The following is a 21,662-nucleotide window of genomic DNA, read 5'->3' on the forward strand; positions in this document are numbered from 1 at the left end:
CTTACGACAGGCAGGGGATACCGTGGGTGTTATTCTACCGCCCCCACCCACAGGGGGGCGCCAGCAATAAGGCAGGCTGCACGATTGCTAGACATAATTGCCTTACTTACACCTTTTGTAGCCTTTTGTTGCTATTTGCATTACTTCGAACCAACACAGATAGGTCTTATGGGGACGGTGGGATAGGAAAGGCCTAGGAGTGGGAAAGAAGCGGCCGTACAGCCTCAGCGTTTGCCTGGTGTGAAAATGGGAAACCACAGAAAACCATCTTCAGGGCTGCCGAGAGTGGGGTTCGAACCCACTATCACCTGGATGCAAGCTCACAGCTGCGCAACCCTAACCGCACGGCCAACTCGCCCGGTATGGCTAATTTAAGATGGCCCCCAGCCATAAGACATATTTATGTCATTAATCCATATATTGATACCCCTACAGCCTGAATACAAAATGACACAAAAGAAGGCTACGGGTTCGGTTCCTACCAATGTCCTGCCTGCAGTCTACACGATCAGCCTATATGGAAGTAAAATGACTTCAATACCAGTGGTCTTCAGGAAATTCATAAATTAAAAGTATGTTACCATAACTTGTGATCTGATGGTGCAGATATTTTTGTTGACACGCATGGGCGACCCGCGCACGCGCGCGCACGCGCGCGCGCGCGCGCGTGTGTGTGTGTGTGTGTGTGTGTGTGATGACGACGACGATGATGATGGACGGTGATGTACCGGTAGGGAAAGGGTGAAACCCAATATCGGTACATAACCTACTCCAGCCATATAACATCAACAGGTCTGCTGAAGGCTTAATGTCCCTGAATCACCATCAGTAGCGTCATATGACCTCACTCCCTATGAACACTGTGGAGAGATTCAGAATTGAACCCCGGCTTTTGGCACGCACTCTAGTGATTAGAACTTGTATATCACCACCTCTTCTTCCCTTCCGGCCAACATTCTGATGGTGAAATTCTTTACCTCCAAAGGGACTCGAATAAGATAATCGCGGTGTCAAACCATACAGACGATCACGGTCACCATAACAAGAAGTAGAACATCACAAGGATTAGCTGCCACCCCCGGAGGCGCGGGTTCGATTCCCGGCTCTGCCACGAAATTTGAAAAGTGTTACGAGGGCTGGAATGGGGTCCACTCAGCATCGGGAGGTCAATTGTGGTTTCGCACTTCTCCTCCAGGCAAATGCCGGGATGTTACCTAACTTAAGGCCACGGCCGCTTCCTTCCCTCTTTCTTGTGTATCCATTCCAATCTTCCCATCCCCCACCAAGGCATAGCAGGTGAGGCCGCCTGGGCGAGGTACTGGCCGTTCTCCCAATTGTATCCCCCGGCCCAGAGTCTGAAGCTCCAGCACACTGCCCTTGAGGCGGTAAAGGTGGGATCCCTCGCTGAGTCCGAGGGAAACACCAACCCTGGAGCGTAAGCAGATCAAGAAAGAAAGAACATCACAAGACAGTATCCATTCTGAGAAAACTATCTCAATGTCTCACAGTTTTGCCAATCAACTCATTAAACGATGTCGTTTAAAACCTCTCTCTCTCTCTTTGTCTTCCATTTCAGTTAATCTATGACTGTGAGGTTCTTTCCAGGTGAGTTATCACATCCACTTCAAGGTTCTTATGTTCTAGAAACACGCGTCATTGTCTAGGCACTTCCCCACCTCGTCTGGTAGCAGATAACGAGCAAGGAACTCGTGACAACTATTTCCGAGGCCACGGCAGTATGAGTTATCGGAAGACATAATGATGCAACAATTAACTAACCCAGAGCAAGTTGGCCGTGCGGTTAGGAGCGCGCAGCTATGAGCTTGCATTCGGGAGATAGTGGGTTTGAATCCCACTGTCGGCTGCCCTGAGATGGTGTTCTCTGTGGTTTCATATTTTTACACCAGGCATATGCTGGGGCTGTACCTTAATTAAGGCCATGGCCACTTCCTTCCCACTCTTAGCTCTTTCCCATCCATCCGTTGCCATAAGACCTATTGGTGTCGGTGCAACGTAAAGCCAATTTTTTTCAAAAAAAACTTTATTTGATACTTCCTCTCCAAATCCCTGAAACTCACTTATAAAAGCGATGTACGAATAGGAAATAAATGTATCCAAAAATGACACGAGATTTTGTAAGAAGGTAGTCGAAAGAGGGAAGAACTGGGAACTTAAGTGTGGAGCAAAGGAAGTGGATTTTAAAGCAATATTGGAAAACCGACAATGCCGAGAGGGTACGCATGGCATGGGTAGAAACGTGTAATACTCCCCCACCGACACGGCAAATACGTAGGTCGAGTCATAACTCATGGCAATTATTTTTTTTTCTCGCGAACAGGAGACAACACGGAAAATCTAAAACGTACGGTATGTATTTGCGTATGATGCCACTAGATGGTGTATGTAAACAACAGTGTGGGTCTAAGCATGCCCCCAAGTTCAGTGTGTGAGTGAGAGCGTCACAAAATGGAAGTCAACAAGCAGGAGCAACGATCGTTTATTAAAATAGCAGTTCTCCGCAGCAGAAATGCACTGCAATGCCATGCAGAGCTGCGGGAAGCATTAGGTGTGCATGCTATGCAGTATAGAACAGTGGCGAGGTCGGTGGAGGCGTTCAAACAGGGTAGAGTATCAACTGCCGATTTGCCTCGTCCAGGCCATCCAGTGTCCATGGACACAGTGGAAACCTTGGGTGATTATTTCGAAGGTCTGTAACCAGTGGAGACCTGTCCTTTGTACGTAGTCTTGCGTAGCCTATTTGCTGTCTGTACCATAATAAAACAATGTTTACCAATGGCCTGTGTTCTGTCACTTTCCTACGAGAATCTCCTGAAGTCAGAATTTGTTTTCAGGCACTATGCATAAGTACATGCCCTATATTTCCAAATGCATATCTTAGATTTTCCGTGTTGTCTCCTGTTCGCAAGCAAAAAAAAAAAAAATGCCATGACTTGTGACTCGACCCTCGTAGTAAGAAGGACATAAAAGTAGCAGCCAGAGTACACCAGTAAAATAAGTAAAAGTTTGACAATAACGATAAAAATGTTAACTAAAAGTGAAATGAGAGGGATGATTTGGTGGATGAATGGAGTATACAAGAATAGAGCCATAAGGCAGGAAACTAACACAAATCAATGCATTCCGTGCAATAAAAATATGTGATATACAGAGTGGCCCAGAAATAGGCATACAGTAATGCATGAGTTCACTTTGTTTCCTTCATATTTCTTTTTTCTTTACAGGTATTGTAAATGACGACAGGGAAGTTAAGTGCGGAGCAAAGGAAGTGGATTTTAAAGCAATATCGGAAAACTGACAATGCCGAGAAGGTACGCATGGCATGGGTAGAAACGTGTAATACTCCCCCACCGACACGGTTTAATATTTATTACCTCAGGGACGAGTTTGATGCAAGAACGCTCAATGGCGAATTCTCTCATGTTTGGACGTCCTAGAACATCCATGACTGAGAAAAATGAGATAAACTACGCTGACACTTGTTATTAGTCCAAAAATGTCTACACGATATGCAGCACAGGAACTATCCTTGCCAAGAACGCTAAGCAACGCTTGTTTGGAAGCCGATCCGCCAAACACTGTTGCATGGTTTGCTGGAGGACGACCCAGACTGGCGATTGTGAAATTATGCGTGAATAAATCTTTGAAGACCGAGACCTACTTGGTAAGACCATTTGGTCAGTCGAGGCCTGTTTCAAGTTGTCAGGCCTTTGAACAGACACACCTGTGTTTATTGGGCTGATCGAAACCCCAGTTTAACTATCCAGTCGCAGTTAAACCAGCCAGACATCCAAGCTGGGGGTGCAATCTCCAGTGAAGGTGTTGTAGGATGAGTTTTCTTTGAAGGAATTGTTGATGGTAACTAGTACCAAATATATTGCATGACATCGTAGTACCACAATTCATAACTACGGTGGACTTCAATGAATTGCACCTCAAACAAGATGATACAACTCCTCCTTATGCGTTGGTGATAAGGAACTACTTTAATAGTATATTTCCTGAGCATTGCATTAACGACTTGGCAGCAATGACTAGCCACCATGTTCACCTGACCTTAACACCAATGGATTTCTTTTTCTGGGGCGTAGTGAAAAATACAGTTTATATGAGAAAACCCCAAAAGTGGACGAAAAGAAGTTCATAACGGATGCATTTATGGACATTGATACAAACCATATTTTGTGTACAGTGTGTCGATGTGTTGGATGCATGTTGTACCGTTAGTTGGAGGACATTTCGAACACTTAAAGGATAATAATATCGTGTGGCCTCCTAAGAAGCCTGGTGCAGGTCTTTCGAGTTGATGACGTATAGGCGACCTGCGCTTCTATGAGGATGGGACCCTACCTATAATTAATTCTAATGACGAAGACGGCACACATACACACCTAGACCCCGCATCATCGGAATTAACAAATGAAGGTTAAAATCCCCGGCCCGGACGGGAATCGAACGCGGGACCCCCTGGACCAAAGGCCAGCCATTTAGCCATGTAGTTGGACACTTAGAGGATTAAACGGCGTTTAATATTTTGCGTTTAATGGTGACCTACTTGACGTAAATGTCTGTCATTTACCATTATCTCATCGTCAAGCTCCAGAGGGTCCCGGGTTCGATTCCTGGCCGGGACGGGGATTTTAACCTTTATTGGTTAATTCCAGTGGCTCGGAGGCTGGTGTGTGTACCGTCTTCAGCTTCAGAATTCATCATAAGTAGGACCCCATCCTCACAGACGTGCAGGTCGCCTATACGGCGTCAACTCGAAAGACCTGCACCAGGCCTCTCCGGAGACCACATGCCATTCTACTTCTTCATCTTATTATTATTGTCCCATCACCACATACTATACACCTAACTGCGTACTATAGATCTACTTTTGGGCCGCATTGTATCTATAAAAGTAAATTATATTTGAATTGTGTTTGTAATATTTTGTTAGTTGTAATATTTTTAGTATTTTCTATTATAAACATGTATTAAAGGTCCGCCTCTGTGGTGTAGTGGTTAGCGTGATTAGCTGCCACCCCCGGAGGCACGAGTTCGATTCCCGGCTCTGCCACGAAATTTGAAAAGTGGTACGAGGGCTGGAACGGGGTCCACTCAGCCTCGGGAGGTCAACTGAGTAGAGGTGGGTTCGATTCCCACCTCAGCCATCCTCGAAGTGGTTTTCCGTGGTTTCCCACTTCTCCTCCAGGCGAATGCCGGGATGGTACCTAACTTAAGGCCACGGCCGCTTCCTTCCCTCTTCCTTGCCTATCCTTTCCAATCTTCCCATCCCTCCACAAGGCCCCTGTTCAGCATAGCAGGCGAGGCCGCCTGGGCGAGGTACTGGTCATACTCCCCAGTTGTATCCCCCGACCAAGAGTCTGAAGCTCCAGGACACTGCCCTTGAGGCGGTAGAGGTGGGATCCCTTGCTACGTCCGAGGGAAAAACCGAACCTGGAGGGTAAACAGATGATGATGATGATGAACATGTATTAATTATGATTACAAAAATGAATACTCTCTCCTCAGGTGGTGGTCATCCGTGATTGGGAGATTTGGGAGAGGAAATAATTTTATTCACTGAGTTTAAAACTCTCCGTTAATTCCGGCTACCACAGATAAAGTTTGGCTATTCTACGGTTTGTGGTTAGAACGTTGTATGCTATTTAGCTTCCTATATTTTCTGACATCCGATCAATTAGTAGAGGACATTTGTAAACTCAATCGAACGAAAACTGGCTGCCAAATTTGATATATTCTCCAAACGGGAGGACGTTCGAAAACTGTGGACAGCCGCTGGCTGAAGAGTCCTACCACTTGCACAGTACGTTCAACCTATTTCAAGCAAGATTTCGAAAGAAAGTCATACTCTGCGAGGCCAATTTTTATGCGGTTGGCTGTACCTTGGATCTTGCAGACAAGGTATCTCGGGAAGTTACGTATTCCGACTTCTAAAAAGAGGCAGCAAGTTAGTTAATATTTATAACACGACCACGGGGCTCGCAACTTTGCCCAAGCTAAAGTCAGTCTTATAAGCAAAACGTTTGATGAAGATCAGTCCAAAAAAAAAAAAACTTCATGGCACTACAGCCCATGAAGGGCCTTGGACTACCAAGCGACCGCTGCTCAGCCCGAAGGCCTGCAGATTACGAGGTGTCGTGTGGTCAACACGACGAATCCTCTTGGCCGTTATTCTCGGCTTTCTAGACCGAAGATCAGTCCAGTAGTAAGAATAGATTCTACGGCTATTTTGTGCACTGGACATCAAGTAGGCTACTTAATGAAAGTGAGTGAGGCAAATACTCGTTTATAGGAAGGGCAGTTAGGGACTGGAATAACTTACCAAGGGAGATGTTCAATAAATTTCCAGTTTCTTTGCAGTCATTTAAGAAAAGGCTAGGAAAACAACAGAGAGGGAATCTGCCACCTGGACGACTGCCCTAAATGCAGATCAGTAGTGAGTGATAGTCTTCAAAAGCTGATTGTTGAGGGCAAAGTCCAGGGAACCAGACAACGAGGACGAATACGAACGCGATGGATTGACATGGTGAACGGCCCCCTACAGTGTTCTCTCAGAGTAACCACATTTAAAGCTTTAGATAGGGAAGAATGGCGAAGTATGGTTCATCGGCTAGAGGGCTGAATATTATGATAGTCACGAAGCCTCAGTCATGAGGCAAAACGAAGAAGAAGAAGAAGAAGAAGAAGAAGAAGAAGTGAGTGATTGCAGCATGCTCTGCGTTCTTTGGTGTTAGAGTGCAGTAGAGATGTAGATAGTTCAAGCTTTAGGCGTCTGAGTGAAAAACTGGGCGCTCTTAACCCTGGAAACGTGCACCAGAGTACTAAGTGCCCCCACGGAACTTTTATTTCGCAGTAATTTGGTGTTCGTAACCCCTATAGTCTCCTACCTCCGTGATTTTTCTTTGACCTTCGTACTCTCTCAGCTCGTGCACTAATTCTAACGAGTGATGACTGCTTATATATCAAAACGTATGTTTCCCCAGTGTACGGTCAATTAAACTTTATTTTTTTGTAGCCAGTTTGGGTTTTCATATATTTTAACGTCTTTGTACTTTGTGTTAAGTGTGTTTGAAATCGTTTACGTTGAGAGCGGTGAACAAATTTTAGCAGAATCATGTAGGTCAGAGTCTGATATCCTTGATGGGTTAGTTCGACGATGCTCTAGACCAGGGATGGCGAACCTATGACACGCGTGCCACTAGGCGACACACGAACACGACTTCTGTGGCACGTCAGGCAACATACTAACATACTTTAATGTTTTTTTTTACAAGTTGCTTTACGTCGCACCGACATGGATAGGTCTTATGGCGACGATGGGAAAGGAAAGGGCTAGGAGTGTGAAGGAAGCGGCCGTGGCCTTAATTAAGGTACAGCCCCAGCATTTGCCTGGTGTGAAAATGGGAAACCACGGAAAACCATTTTCAGGGCTGCCGACAGTGGGGTTCAAACCCACTATCTCCCGAATACTGGATACTGACCGCACTTACGCGACTGCAGCTATGGAGCTCGGTTTTAATGTTTTTAACACTTGATAAATAGGTCGAAAATCTAGCAATGTAGCATATTTTAACATTACACTTTAATAAAGAAGTATGTCACAATTAATTCTATGGCCATATTGTTTACAAATGTTATTAGGGTAAAGCAAATATTTATCTTGTTCTTAAAATTTACCAGGTTTTGAAAAGTAATTTTCAGTGATGTTTGCAAAATAAAGTGAAACATTCAGTCGAATGGATTTATATGTAATGCAATTTAATAGGTAAATGAAATTAAATAAGGGGTTTCATGATGATTTTATAGGAAAATAACCGATGGCACACTAGACAATCTGTCTGTCTGTCTGTTAAGTCATCAGCCTAGAGGCCGGTTGAGTAAAAATGGTATTTACGATAGCCAGACAACCAACACCAGTCAGTCTCAGCTATGGAATATGTAATGACTTCCAAAGAGTCTAAAATAACCATTATTTGCATTGAACGAAGTATATTCATACATGATGGAGTTGTGCCCAAATTTTGCAAAGTGAACCAAAAACCAAAATGTAGAATTTTTTTAATGTGACCTTTCTATTTTATTTCATTACCAGCAATCACAGTGCTGTTCTAATTTGCAAATATATATTCACGTATTAAAACTAATCCATGTCACTGATTTCATGAGATTTGAAAATAAATCATAAGTCTGAATGTGTAAAATACGATTTTTGTGGGGTACTCCGTTTCCCGGTGTACGGCTCCAGGGTTAAAAAGAGAATTTTGCTTCCTTCTCATCTCCCTCTTGTCACGGTAAAATCATACCTAGCAATAGTACAGGCAACTCAGAAGAAAAAAAAGTCAAACATCGCAGTCGCTTGAACATGGAAAACGACCTTAGGTGCGCAAATGAAATACTGTACCTACATCCTCCACCCGAAAAGAGGACTTACTTGTTGATGGATCGGTTGCATAGTCAATGGTTTAGACAAATTTACTTTCAGTTACGAAATATGTTTATCCAAAGCTCTCACACTGCGAAGAGGGAGCAATAGGTATCGTTGCCAAGAAATAAATTGGCACGCCACGCGCGAACTTCGTAACAGCAGCAAGCGACTCAAGGACGAGCCAACAAACATTTTGGTACTTCATTTCTGGGTAACGACAACAAGGTCACCAGCTTACTTTGTTTGTCAAGCTGACGCCTTCTAGCCTACATGCCCGCAGAAAATACATCTTATTGGTATCGAGCAGTGTATTATTTTGTTTTTCAGATTTCTTGTTTACATTAAACTAGTGTATGCCATTTTTAACCAAATCTCCATTACTGATATTATTCAATAATAAAGAATCATGTTTTATAATAACCTCAGATGTCAATACTAAATAACCACAACTAGAGGCAGACGAAGAGCTTTCTGTTAATGTGAAACTCCAAATTGATCTGAAGAACCCAAATGTTTGTACCAGACAACTTGCCCCCCTGTGGGGGGGAGGGCGGTACCTCCTGCTTATCGTGAGAGGGGACTATCAAGAGGGACCCCAAGACCTCAGTATACCTAGGGCCTTCTCATGGCTCTCTCTTTCTTTTGCCGATACCTTCATTCTTCAAAGGGTCGAACCTCGTTGTACTTCCTCTTAAAACAATGATCACCACGACCATCTCGTTTATCAAACATTTATAACGAGCCCTATTTTCGTCCCTGTTCCAACTTACTTCCGAGGGAAGATACCGGGGCAATCTAGCTTCAAGAGCAATTGTTCATAAGTTGAGTATTTTAGGATTTTTTAAAAGATGACGATAATAATAATAATAATAATAATAATAATAATAATAATAATAATAATAATAATAATAATCATAATAATAATAATAATAATAATAATAATTGTCACAAAGCACATAGAGTCCGGATATTTAGGCAGTAATAGGTTAGACTGGAAAGAGTCCGACTCATTGGCTGAATGGCCAGCGTTGAGGCCTTCGGTTCATGGTCATGGTCATAGTTCCGGGTTCGATTCCCGGCCGGGTCGGGGATTTTAATCGCCTCTGATTAACTCTTCTGGCCCGGGGACTGGGTTTTTTTGTGTTTGTCCCAACACTTTCCTCTTCATATTCACACAACACAACACACTACACTACCAACCACCACAGAAACACGCAATAGTGATTATATCCCCCCATACAGGGTTGGCGTCAGGAAGGGCATCCGGCCGTAAAGCAAGGTAAAATACACATGTGCGACACAGTTCGCACCCGCGACCCCACAGGTGTGGGAAAAGCGGTACAAAAAAGAAGAAGAAGAAGAAAGGTTAGAATGGAAACTATTACTGAAGCGAATAACAAATATACCCTACCTATACTGCACAACGGTTATGCTATGAGATTTGAATAACCATTAGGGTTACGGTCTATCAGAACCCCTAGAATTTATGTTACTCTTGCTACATTATGGAAGAGCGGGCTAGTCAACACTTCACAATAATACCGGGCGTGTTGGCCGTGTGGTTAGGGGCGCGCAGCTGTGACCTTGCATCCGGGAGATAATGGGTTCGAGCCCCACTGTCGGCAGCCCTGCAGATGGTTTTCCATTTTCACATCAGGCAAATGCTGGGTTTATACCTTAACTAAGGCCACGGCCGCTTCCTTCTAAGCCTTTCGTTCTGTGTCGGTGCGACGTAAAACAAATTGTAAAAGACAGTTCATAATAATACAGTTAGTTTGTATTCTAACCTATTGCTGCCTGAAGATCCGGAGTCTACGACTCCGTACTGTGTAAGCTCCGCGCGCTTAAGGTCAAAGCCAAGGCCTGGCTGCTATTAGCTTTGTTTGAGCTCCCTGATGCTTGTGTAACTGCCTCTGCTATTGATGATGATGAGTGGCGTCATGGTTCTGAATTCCAGGATCTTCACGGTCTTTAGGATTATCTAGAGGTTTGTGTATACGGCCGAATAGAGAAAGAGGTTTAGAGAATAAAAATTATCTTAAAATCAAGAGTGATCCTCTGTTGCTCAGGTAGCAACGGGTCGGCCTCTCAACGCTGTGTCCCGTGGTTCAAATCCCGGTCACTCCATGTGAGATTTCTGATGGACAAAGCGGAGGCAGGACAGGTTTTTTCCTCCGGATACTCCCTGTTGTCTTTCATTCGAGCAACACTCTCCAATATCATTTTACTTCATCTGTCAGTCATTAATCATTGCCCCAGAGGAGTGCGACATGCTTTGGCAGTCGGCACAGTTCGTACTCTCGCCGCTTGATAGGGGCGTCATTCATTCCATTCCTGACCCAATCGAATGACTGGAAAAAGGCTGTGGAATTTCTTTTCAAAAGACAGGAATATGGAAGGGCCAAGGAAAGGGACTGTTAAAAAGTATCGGGTCCAGAAGGAGAAAAAATGAACAGAATATAGGTGTGCCTCTGTGGTGTAGTGGTTAGTGTGATTAGCTGCCACCCCCGAAGGCCCGGGTTCGATTCCCGGCTCTGCCACGAAATTTGAAAAGTAGTACGAGGGCTGAAACGGGATCCACTCAGCCTCAGGAGGTCAACTGAGTAGAGGTGGTTTCGACTCCCACCTCAGTCACCCTGGAAGTGGTTTTCCATGGCTTCCCACTTCTCCTCCAGGCAAATACCGGGATGGTACCTAACTTAAGGCCACGGCCACTTCCTTCCCTCTTCCTTGTCTCTCCCGTCCAATCTTCCCATCCCCCATCAAGGCCCCTGTTCAGCATAGCAGGTGAGGTCGCCTGGGCGAGGTACTGGTCATCCTCCCCAGTTGTATCCCCCTACGACCCAATGTCTCACGCTTCAGGACACTGCCCTTGAGGCGGTAGAGGTGGGATCCCTCGCTGAGTCCGAGGGAAAAACCAACCCTGGAGGGTTAGCAGTTTGAGAAGAAGAAGAAGAAGATGTAGACCAGCGAGGCTGGGAATGTTCGAGTGGAAGACTATAATATTCCCCATTCCAACGTCAATACACCGGGGCGTGAGAACTCCTTTTCTGTCCCAATAAAATGAGATGGGGAAACGCTTTTCTATCTAGTATTATAGTCTTCAATACAATGTGACAACTAATGACCTTCTCCTCTTCCTAACACAACGGGAGGTAGGATAAATTTCTTCTTCTTCTTCTGCGCGAATGGGTCACATAGGACCACGCGGAAGCAAAATTTGTTGAGTTTACCCCTTGCTTAGTAGTTCTTCATTTTCATCGTTCGTTGTAATTTATTTTCCTCCGAACAGGTACGTTGTATTAGTTTCTTCTCATCTTCCTCAAATCAACTTGTGTGAACAATTTTCCTTATTATTACATTTCTATCCTGCAGATTTGGTGTTCCTAATTCAGTGAGGTCTTTCTCTACTTGCTTATACCATTTTAATCCCGTACGTTTGATTTGCAGAAATTTGTGTATTCGATAAGTAAATCTGGTGTTATTCATTCTTTCCAAATGGCTTAAAAATTGAATTCGTTGCAGTCTCATTTTATCAGTAAGCTTAAAAAATGTTAAAATATATATCCGAGTTGGGTTTGGGGCAATGTATTCCATTTTTTTATTTCAGGCCCTAAGATTTTTCTCATAATTTTTCCTTTCTTAATCTCTCATTCATCCTTCTAAGTTTTTATGGTGTAAATTGGAGCATTTCTGAAGCATAAAGACGTTCAGGTTTGACCACTGTTCAGTAATTACGAATTTTACTCTTCTAGGACAAGCATTTTTGTTATAAACATTATTTTTATGTTGAAAAGCTATTTCCATTTTCTGAATTCTTGAAGCTACTGATTCGTTTTCTCATTGCCATTTTCTGTAATCCATTCACCTAAGTTCTTAAATTCCTTTTCTCTTGCAAGTTTATTCATATCAATGGTACGTTCAGGAGAATTTTTGATTTTTGTTATAAATTTAGTTAATCTTACGAATACGATCATAATGCAGTGTCTGTGCACAAATTCGTTTATTTGCCACAGTGTTGACGCTGGTGATAGTTCAAACTATACGGATACGATACCCATAAGTTCTGTCAGTTCTGTTCTGTCTGCCTGCTATTGTATTTCAATTTTAAATTGCTAATCCGTTTTTCATGAAACTTGACGGTATTCAAATAGGAACATTCAGAATTTTCCTACGGTTGATTTTATCCCAGTCCCTTAAATAAAAACTGAGATATGCAATTGCTAACCTCAGGAATACCAACTCTCAACCAAGGAGAAGCGAACAGGGAGTTCAGCGACTTCCGTTACAGGTCACCAATACAACTGGGGAACCATCCTCTATTAAAAAACGGAAGGGGTCCAACACTTCGAAAAATGAAGGTATCGGCCAAAGAAAGATAAGGTCTACGAAAGACGTGGCCGTAGGCCTCGTGACCTAATACTGTCGGGGTCGGAAAAGAACAGGAATTGACCAAGAGAGGTCGGATAGGATATATTAAAGTGAGGAGCCCGGCACAAATAACTGGAAACAATGCCGAGACTATGTTAAAGGCTACCGTAGTCGCCAACTCACGCTCCCGAGTTAAAAGCCTTTGAGACCCCTTTCAGTCGCCTCTTATGACAGGAAGGGGATAATGTGGGTGTTATTCTACCGCCTCCACCCACAGAGGGACTACAGTTGACACTGGTTAGAGTTTCTGTTGTGAGAGTGACCAAAAATAAAAATCTGTACAGTTGCACAGTAAGGAATAGCAATAAAACTAATATGTCATGTATGGGGAAGCTTTGCAGTGATAGATCATGGAAGAATAAAACCGGCGATAGCGAGCGACTACAGAGAAAATTAAAAAAGACTGCTTTTTTGCTAGTGGCTTTACGTCGCACCGACACAGTGGCGACCATGGTGCAAGAAAGGGCTAGGAGTGGGAGGGAAGCGGCCGTGGCCTTAATTAAGGTACAGCCCCAGCATTTGCCCTGGTGTGAAAATGGGGAAACCACGGAAAACCACCTTCAGGGCTGCCAGCAGTGGGGTTCGAACCTACTATCTCCCGAATACTGGATACTGGCCGCACTTAAGCGACTGCAGCTATCGAGCTCGGTAAAAAAAAAAATACTTTCTGAAAAGATATTATGTTCCTTTATGCCCATACTCTCTTCTTTCTGAAAATATTCTACTTCAACAAATCGACAGAAGCCAACAGGTTCCAACATTACTCAAAAACACCGAATGTATTTTGATACAGTTCATCAGCTCTATAAAGGTCATAACATCAATTTCCACGGCGTTCCAGTACTTTCCAAGGATTTTTTTTTTGCATAATATTTTTACGGGAAGCCTCCGTGGCTCAGACGGCAAGACGGCAGGTCGTCGGCCTCTCACCGCTGGATACCGTGGTTCAAATCCCGGTCACTCCATGTGAGATTTGTGCTGGACAAAGCGGAGGCGGGACAGGTTTTTCTCCGGGTACTCCAGTTTTCCCTGTCCTTTCATTCCAGCAACACTCACCATTCTCACTTCATAGCATCTACAGTATCAGTCATTAATATATCATTTTAGGAGTGGCGACCCCATCGTACTAACAGCCTATATATGCTTCAATTCATTACATCCCTGACCCGGTCAATGACCGGAAAACAGGTTGTAGGTTTTCATTTTCAATATTTTTACGGGGATTGCTGAGTAAAAAGTTACTGAAACATGTATGTTCATACATGCTTCATAGAGTTTTATCACAAGTTTTCAAACATCGAAACTTGCGACTTTTATAGGGGGTGGGGGGCGGTAAGGTTGAAAAGGGAGCAAAGTGTGAGTGTATGCCTTTCGGCACCTGAAAGTTTAGAAATTAAGCACGGATCTCACCTATTGCGAGCACCTCGCGAAGACAAACGTGGCGGTCTTGTTTTGGACGGGGAGGGGCACCGGGTGGCACCCGGGACAAAGCCTGCTCAGCTAGTGAATTATGTAAGTCAGGGGTTTATTTTATTTTATTTGTTGTTGGGATACAGGACCCTTAATGACTTTCAGTGGTACACTTGAGTAGGCCATGGAGCAGAAGGTAGGAGTGGAATAATTGTGGTAGGGTAAGATCGATCCTAGGTGAAGATTTTACATCCGCAATCCAATATCATAAAGAAATGCACATAATCCGAGGTAGCCAGACAGGTCACTTTTATAGTAATTGTCGTAATAATAGGTTATCTCAATGCCAATAATTTTTGTAGTAGACAAGTAGGTGACCTTGACTATTATCTAACCGACTAGTGTACGAAACAGATGACGCCACGAACTTCATATCAGTAACTGCGAGTTGCTCAACATATTTACGCACTGCGGTATACAATACAAGTAAGTTATAGTAATCCATTCAACCTTGGCCTTGGATAATGACCCAGATTTCAGCCTCCCTTAACTGAAGTTCCTCATCTGAGGTTGGGCAACTTTGAAAATCAGTAGACATTCTATTACAACATGAAGGGGTTTGTAACCATAAGATAAAATATCATAGCACGGCGATATACATGTCACACCTAACATTGTGAACAAACACATAAGATACCAGAATATACTTACTTTAAATACTATATCACACGTTAAGGACGCTTATCGAAAGATCCAGTTGTCCTAAAACAACTGATGGGGGATAAGTCCGGTTTTTACCATTTTATCCAATAGGCCTACCTCCCTATTTTATGTTTTTTTGGTAAGCTGCAGATGGTTACTCATCACCCCAGAATTGTTTACATTCATTTCATATGCTTATTGGAAGTGACATAATATTATTACTTTCAGGAATCTCTAAACTAATAAACAATGCAATACTGTTTCAACCATGAACAAAAATCACTTTCCAACAGAGCTGCAAACTTTAATTATATGCAGTGGTTTAGTTGGACCGGAACGGGCCGAAACGCCGTTCCGGAAAACATTTTCCCGCTTTAGAATGACGTAACATTTTTACATTCAGTAGGAAAATCTTATAATCCATACAGAGCGCTGAAACGTCATGGGTGTACTCTAGCGGACTAATATTGAACCTTACGGTTTTATGTTCATAATTATCAGTGATTCAAAGGTACTATACAAAAATAATTGGCCCTGCACTTCTACTATGGATATCTGCTATGGTGATGAGAGTGTTGGCAACCTTTTTCCACATGTCAGACAAGAGAAGGTACATTAATGCTTTTAGAAAGTATGTCGAGACCAAGGAAATTCTAGTGGAGCTGATGCCTTTAATCAAGAATGTACAGACTATTCCCATCTTTTCAGCAGAAGCTGAAAGAGCTTTCAGTACCATGAATGAGATCCACAGCGAAAAGAGAAATAGGCTGCTGGTTGCAAGATCAAGCAGCGTTTGACCTCGTGTGCATATATTTAACGAAAGGGGAGACGTTCATCTGATAAAACGACTAGTCGGAAACATGAGGCCGCTGATTTTGACACCCAATACGAGTCTATCTGGAAATTGCTGAATTAATAAGGTGAGTTCCTGTAAATATTTTTTTCCAACTAAATCACTGATTATATGACTTAACTAACCCCCGGTTTTGTCGTTGTTGTTGTTCACAACTGACTTAAATATGGAATTTCTGAGCGACTAGACTCCAGCATACTACACAAGTTAAACCTTATAAAAACCACAACACTTCGGCTATTACGAAAGTGGTCGTACTGATTTGAGCCCACTCAATGGTAAATGGGGGGAAGGAAGGAGTTTTCAATTGTTTGTTACAGGTTATGTTTGGTTTAGAAGAGGGGCATTAGGACAAAGTGTAAATATTGGAAGGCAAACTCACCAACACTGAAGATCATAGAGGCATTCACAGACACACAATGATTGTAGCGTACAACTAAGCCCGTACCCTGAGCAGTTCCCGCTTTTAAAAGCCATTGAGGAAGTCTGACCTTGGGAAGTACATACGACCTGTCTGAGTGTTTGGCTGGGCACGAGAAAAACGTGAAACCGTACCATCACACACGCCTTCTATTTTAACCAATGAGAAACTGGGACTGCTGCTCGCCTCATAATTACAGCCAATGACGAGATGTAACGTCACTGTCTAAATTTTCAATCATCTTCCTGCAGCGTAGCGGAGAATTGCGAGGAATGTTGGCGGTGTGTAGCAAGGAGAACCAGTTGTGTGTGACGTAAAGGATAGCGTGCGCAGTATAAACAGGAGAGGTAAACAACATACGTGGTTAGTTACAGGACTCTCCGAATAATAATAATAATAATAATAATAATAATAATAATAATAATAATAATAATAATAATCCACCTCTGTGGTGTAGTGGTTAGTGTGATTAGCTGCCACCTCCCGGAGGCCCGGGTTCGATTCCCAGCTCTGCCGCGAAATTTGAAAAGTGTTTCGAGGGCTGGAACGGGGTCCACTCAGCCTCGGGAGGTCAACTGAGTAGAGGGGGGTTCGATTCCCTCCTCAGCCAACCTAGAAGTGGTTTTCCGTGGTTTCCCACTTCTCCTCCAGGAAAATGCCGGGATGGTCCCTAACTGAAGACCACGGCCGCTTCCTTCCCTCTTCCTTGTCTATCCCTTCCAATCTTCCCATCCCCTGACAAGGCCCCTGTTCAGCATAGCAGGTGAGGCCGCCTGGGCGAGGTACTGGTCATTCTCCCCAGTTGTATTCCCCTACCCAGAGTCTCACGCTCCAGGACACTGCCCTTGAGGCGGTAGAGGTGGGATCCCTCGCTGAGTCCGAGGGAAAAGCCAAGCCTGGAGGGTAAACAGATTAAGAAGATAATAATAATAATAATAATAATAATAATAATAATAATAATAATAATAATAATAATAATTCCTGGCCTTTCTCTCAGTTTTATTCAGGTCGGCATTTGATGTTCGTCGGTTGCCCCTTTCCAAAGACAACCCTGTTGGGAGTGATGTATTCGCTATTCCGTGTTTCTGCGATGGTTGGTAGTGTGTTGTGTTGGTTTGTGTTGTAGACTATGCAGATGAAGAGAAGTATATTAAGATGAACACAAATACTTCGTCCTCGAACAAGAGGAATTGATAACACACAGTTAAAATCCCCAAACTGGGCGGGAATCGAAGCCGCCGTCCTCTGAAACGAAGGCTAGTACGCTAATCATTCAGCCTTCCCCACATTCATTTACCTACCGTACTTAATTACTCTCTCATAATCGCAATATTCCAAATAATATAAAAAAGGTTAATGGCTAAACTCATTCCCAAAAATGTCCGTCTATTAGATCCGAATAACTACAGATGAATATGCGTACTGCCTGCGTTCTCAAAAGCACTACAACATAATGTTAGCCTGCAACTTACAACATACAGTAGTACTTATCAATTACGGAGCTCGATAGCTGCAGACGCTTAAGTGCGGTCAGTACCCAGTATTCGGGAGATAGTGAGTTCGAACCCCACTGTCAACAGTCCTGAAGATGGTTTTCCGTGGTTTCCCATATTCACACCAGGAAAATGCTGGGGATGTACCCTAATTAAGGTCACGGCCGCTTCCTTCGCACTCTTACCCCTTTCCCGTTCCATCGTCGCCATAAGACCTATCTGTGCTGATGCGACATGAAGCAACTTATAACAAAGAACGTATCAGTTAGGCTTTAGACATAGCTACAGTACATGCAGAGGGGTAGGTCAAATAAAATGACCCATAATAACACACATAAAGCAATGGACAACAACAAAGTAATGATACTGATTCTGCTGAACTTCAGTAAAGCTTTCGACCCGACAAATTCATTTCTAAACTCGGGTCTTCACACTTTCCTTACACTGTCATATAAGCTCCCGTGTGGTAGAAATTTGTACATGTGTGATAGGGGAGAGGGGGTGGGGGGGTGGAGTACGTGAACTGGAGTGTGAATAGCCTATTGGCGTACCGAAGGGATCAGTGCTGCGACCATTAATTGCTCACTTTACGTCAATAATGTATCACAAAATTTGACTTACTGTAAGTACCACTTTTACACCGATGATTTACAAATCTAGCCTCTGTGGCTCAAGCGGCAGAGCACCGGCCTCCCACCGCTGGGTTCCGTGGTTCAAATCCCGGTCACTCCATGTGAGATTTGTGCTGGACAAAGCACAGGCGGGACACGGTTTTTCTCCGGGTACTCCGGTTTTCCCTGTCATCTTTCGTTCCAGCAACAGTCTCCAATATAATTTCATTTCATCTGTCGTTCATTAATCACTGCCCCAGAGGAGTGCGACAGGCTTCGGCAGCCGGTACAATTCCTATTCTCGCCGCTAGACGGGACTTTATTCATTCCATTCCTGACCCGGTCGAATGACTGGAAACAGACTGTGGATTTTCATTTTCATTTACAAATCTGCACACATACTCATCGGCATCGTTTCAGTAGAGTAAGTGACAGAGTAAACAATGACTTGGCATCAGTGTCTATTGTGTCAGAGTGCGCCGATCTCTCTGGCCTACGACTGAACCTCGGCTTGCAGTAAACACTCCAACTCAAACTAGCCGATGACGCGAATGCTACTGATCTCGTGTGAGAGCGGATTAATCAAGCCCATATATATTTCAAGTGTTCTGTTACTCAGAGAGATTACCCCCCCCCCCTGCCCTTTTGATGTGTTGCGTCAATTTCGGCTTATTAAAACCATGTATGTTTTTCCTTCATTCGCTCCGAGAATAAATTATAGTATTTATATTTTCGTTGTACTTAATTTGTTCAGAGAAGATGAGTACCCAGTTGTAGGCCTATTTCCCCTTAAAACAAAAATCTCCACCACCCCCTGAATAAGGCCTCCACATTCTTCGTCTCTTCTTCTTTTTCTTATATCGCTTTTCCCCCTGGTGGGGTCACGGGTACGATCTGTATCGCTCATGCGGACTTGCCCTCTTTTAGTACCCATGCCCTTTCTGACGCCGCCGAGCGAGTTGGCCATGCGGTTAGGGGCACGCAGCTGTGAACTGTGAGTTGGATCGAACCATACCGTCGGCAGCCCTGAGGATGGTTTTCCGTGCTTTCCCATTTTTACCCCAGGCAAAAGCTGGGACTGTATCTTAATTAAGGCCATGGCCGCTTCCTTCCCACTCCTAGGCCTTCCCTATCCCATCGTCGCCATAAGACCTATCTGTACCGAGCTCGATAGTTGCAGTCGCTAAAGTGTGGCCAGTATCCAGTATTCGGGAGATAGTGGGTTCGAACACCACTGTCGGCAGCCCTGAAGATGGTTTTCCGTGGTTTTCCATTTTCACACCAGGCTGTACCTTAATTAAGGCTACGGCCGCTTCCTTCCCAGTCCTATCCCATTCCTGTCCCAACGTCACCATAAGACCTATCTGTCTCGGTGCGACGTAAAGCCAACAGCAAAAAAAGACCTATCTGTGTCGGTGAGACGTAAAGCAAAAATAATCTACTGATACGAGGCTGGCGTATTTTAGCACATTCAAATACCACCGGACTGGGCCAGGATCGAACCTGTCAGGTTGGGGTCAGAAGGCCAGCGCCTCAACCGTCTGTGCCACTCAGCTCGGCGATTACCCACCACAGATCCGGTTCGGTGTACTCTCCCATCTGGTAAAACGTGATAATAGCCACATGACCTTCAGTTTTAAGTGGAATACGAACCACAGGAATATTATATTTCATGCCAATTAATTGGGCAAGTTTCGAACCACGGCTGCCTTGGTGTAATCACAATAATTTTTCCTATATTTTTTCATTAGTATTTGGTCATATAATTACTTTTTCCTTGCTTTACATTATCAAGGGCAGTAGAAATAATTACAGGATCTTTGTCCGTTTTCAAAATTCCATGATATGCGCTTACTTCGTGTCCAGTGAAAGTAGGCCTAAAGTATCTGAGTTACAAATCACATTTCATAGTTCTGTAGTTTGAAGGAATGAGATTCTCTGCTGTATCCATGCGCTTGTTTGGTAATATCGTCAAATGTTAATTTTGGCAATCCAGTCTTCAAATGTTTGCTGTATCGTCTTGTCAAGGACAGACATCAAGTTACTGGATCACGTGTAGCATGCGGTAGAGAGGCTATACTGATAAAAACCAAGCACTATCTCACAGGTTTATCACGGGTTTTAATAACACCTCAAGCAATGGTTCTTCACTTTGTTTTCCACGTATAATTAAGCTCTCATTGTGTCCAGTGTTAATGGCATTTTAATGAATTCTTACCAATATCCATTAAGATCGGACGTGCTCATTGCGCACAATGTAATTATATTACCCTTTTATGGTAAGCCACGGCTTACACAAAGTCGGGAGAGTATCGAAAAAACAAAAAAAATTATATGTTGAAAATGTGATTTCGGCTTTGATATTGAAGTGATGGATTACGCTTTATTCAGTTGATGAAGAATCGATCCTTCCATTCTGAAACTGCGAAAACACGATATGAATCTGTCCTGAGTAGTAAAGTTAGGACGGACAACTTCTCTGCCCCAGCATGTTTTACAAATTATACATAGCGAAGACGAACTGGGGCAAGTCATAGGCAACATTAAACCATCAGAACAGAATGGTCCAGAAGATCCTGAGGAATAGGAAGATCACAGTCCAAGGAAAAGAAACAAAGATTCTGGTTTTCAGCCTCTGAATAATCAACAGCCTTCAACTGCTGAAGTAATAGTCAACTGCGTCTGCTCGGAAGAAATCTCTAGTGCCCAACTCGAGACTGTGGCCGAAAACTTCACTCGAACTATAAATAAATAAATAAATAAATAAATAAATAAATACATAAATAAATAAATAAATAAATAAATAAATAAATAAATAAATAAATAAATAAATAAATAACCCTGTCATATTATCAATCCGGCTCCTTGGCTGAATGGTCAGCGTACAGGCCCCCGCTTCAGAGAACCCTGGGTTAGATTTCCGACTGCGCTGAGGATTTTAACTGTGTATGGTTAATTCCTATGATTTGGGATTTAGATGTTTGTGTTCGTCGTAATACATTTCTCTTTATACACACAACACTGTCAATTATCATAGAAACACGAAGTAGTGAATACTTCCCACCACACAGGGTTGGCGTCAGGAAGGGCATCCGGCCGTAATACTGGGTCAAATCCACATCAAGTGCCGACACCAATAAATTGGGAAAATGGCCAGAAAGATAGACTCTTTGAGACAGTCACATACCGCACTCGGTGGCATAGTCACACAGCACACACGGTTAAACATCGCGCTCACATAGCCACATAGCGCGAATGGTTAAACATCGCGGTTACATAGTCGCATAGC

At 43.4% G+C, this 21,662-nt stretch overlaps 1 protein-coding gene across 4 annotated transcripts in view; it reads right to left on the bottom strand.

Moving 5' to 3' along the window:
• Lpin (phosphatidate phosphatase LPIN) overlaps positions 1–16,252 on the bottom strand; it is a 248,408-nt gene extending 232,156 nt beyond the window's left edge. The window contains exon 1 of one of the 4 annotated variants that reach the window (XM_067152292.2): positions 16,231–16,251. The gene's annotated coding sequence lies outside the window, so the exon portion shown is untranslated. Of the gene's footprint in view, positions 1–16,230 lie in introns of all 4 variants that reach the window. The other 3 variants (XM_067152289.2, XM_067152293.2, XM_067152291.2) reach the window with 3 other exon arrangements.
• Between the last annotated feature and the right edge of the window lie 5,410 nt (positions 16,253–21,662).

This window comes from Anabrus simplex, chromosome 8 (assembly GCF_040414725.1).
Source record: "Anabrus simplex isolate iqAnaSimp1 chromosome 8, ASM4041472v1, whole genome shotgun sequence".
Taxonomy (NCBI): Eukaryota; Metazoa; Arthropoda; class Insecta; order Orthoptera; family Tettigoniidae; genus Anabrus; species Anabrus simplex.